The sequence below is a fragment of the Oncorhynchus clarkii genome, unplaced genomic scaffold (genome assembly GCF_045791955.1).
Source record: "Oncorhynchus clarkii lewisi isolate Uvic-CL-2024 unplaced genomic scaffold, UVic_Ocla_1.0 unplaced_contig_13478_pilon_pilon, whole genome shotgun sequence".
Lineage (NCBI taxonomy): Eukaryota > Metazoa > Chordata > Actinopteri > Salmoniformes > Salmonidae > Oncorhynchus > Oncorhynchus clarkii.
Window position 1 is genome coordinate 44,105 of NW_027258528.1, and position 2,099 is coordinate 46,203.

The window sequence follows — 2,099 nt, forward strand, 5'->3', positions numbered from 1 at the left end:
ATGGCCTAGCGCTTTAAGGCGTTGCGTTCAAGTCGCAATCTCCCATGGATGTTTGGGTTTGATTCCCACTTCTGTCTGCTTTTTAGCGCCTCTCACTGAGGAGTCACGCTGATTTGTGGTAACAAGATGATGATAAAATATCAACTTTACACAGAGAAATAATTGGTCATAAACACTCACCTTTAAACCTTCTGCTCTTGGGAAAAGATGTAAGAAAACAACAAATAAGCAATACTAAATAACAAATTAATGTGGGGAACATTGCACTTCATGAAGTTATCACATTATAATGAGTTACTACACTATCTGTCAGTTATTACATTATCATTTGCTGTAGGCTATGCCTGCCGGGACCTTCACTCCTAGTCAGTCTCTATCTTTAGTCATAGTTGTCTTGGCCGAGTCGTTAGGGAGATCGACTAGGAAACCATTGGGATCTTCCCACGCAGGTTTGAATCCTGAGGACTACGAGTAAGCATTATGTTGACCTCTCTCTAGGTGGAAATTTAGTCATGCTGGGCTCCCGAGTGGCTCAGTGGTCTAAGGCACTGCATCTCAGTGCTTGAGGCATCATTACAGACACAATTGCCCAACGAAATCACCTTAGGATGGTGTTTCCGAATGTTTGGTTTACTCAGTGTATACAACTTGATTATGGCTTATCCATTAACATTAAAACTTCTTAGGGATAGGGTCCTTTTTTCAGAATTTCCAGATGATTGACATGCCCAAAGTAAACTGCCTGTTACTCAGGCTCAGATGCTAGGATATGCATTTAATTGGTAGAATAGGATAGAAAACACTCGGAAATTCCTAAAACTGTTAACATAATGTCTGTGAGTATAACATAACTAGCTTGGTGAAGGTCGTATTGGTCATATTGATTACAAAGATCCCCAGTGGCCTAAGACACTGGCCTCCTAAGCCATGGATTGTGAGTTCTAGTCTTTTCTGATGTGGCTGAGAGCAGAGTGGCGTAGTGGAAGCGTGCTGGACCCATAACCCAGAGGTCGATGGATCGAAACCATCCTCTGCTAAACAGTTTATTTTAAGTGCGAACAACATTTTAAAAAAATGTGTCGTTTCATGGGCATGTCTCAGTGCCATTATACATTTTTTTTTACCTCTTCCAACAGTTTGTATAGGTCATACTGTTTACACAGTAACCCAGTGGCCTAAGACACTGGACTCCTAAGCCATGGATTGTGAGTTCTAGTCTTTGCTGAAGTGGCTGAGAGCAGAGTGGCGCAGCGGAAGCGTGCTGGGTCCATAACCCAGAGGTCGATGGATCGAAACCATCCTCTGCTAAACAGATCGTTTTTAAAAATGAAACGCAAACAGAAATTAGAAAGCTACATTTCATTTGCGTTTCTCAGTGCTATCAGTACACATTGTTTTTACTGCTTCTATCAGTTCGTACTATTTGCAAAAGGTAGACAGTGCCCCAGTGGCCTAATGGATAAGGCACTGGCCTTCTAAGCCAGGAATTGTGGGTTCAAGTCCCATCTGGGGTGGATGGAAGCAGAGTGGCGCAGCGGGAGCGTGCTGGGCCCATAACCCAGAGGTTGCTGGATCGAAACCATCCTGTGCCAAACAGTTTATTTTAAGTGCGAACAACATTTTTTTAAAATTGTCGTTTCATGGGCATGTCTCAGTGCCATTATACATTTTTTTTACCTCTTCCAACAGTTCGTATAGGTCATACTGTTTACACAGTATCCCAGTGGCCTAAGACACTGGACTCCTAAGCCATGGATTGTGGGTTCTAGTCTTTGCTGAAGTGGCTGAGAGTGGCTGCATGACCTATACGAACTGTTGGAAGAGGTAAAAAAAAAATTATAATGGCACTGAGACATGCCCATGAAACGACACATTTTTTTAAAATGTTGTTCGCACTTAAAATAAACCGTTTAGCAGAGGATGGTTTCGATCCATCGACCCCTGGGTAATGGGCCCAGCACGCTCCAGCTGCGCCACTCTGCTTCCATCCACCCCAGATGGGACTTGAACCCACAATCCCTGGCTTAGGAGTCCAGTGTCTTAGACCACTGGGATACTGTGTAAACAGTATGACCTATCTGAACTGTTGGAAGAGGTAA

At 43.4% G+C, this 2,099-nt stretch overlaps 1 non-coding gene across 1 annotated transcript; it reads left to right on the forward strand.

Moving 5' to 3' along the window:
- The first annotated feature begins 1,441 nt into the window (after window positions 1-1,441).
- On the forward strand, window positions 1,442-1,514 carry trnar-ucu (transfer RNA arginine (anticodon UCU)). The gene has a single exon. It is a non-coding gene; the product is annotated as a tRNA-Arg (tRNA).
- The last annotated feature ends 585 nt before the right edge of the window (window positions 1,515-2,099 follow it).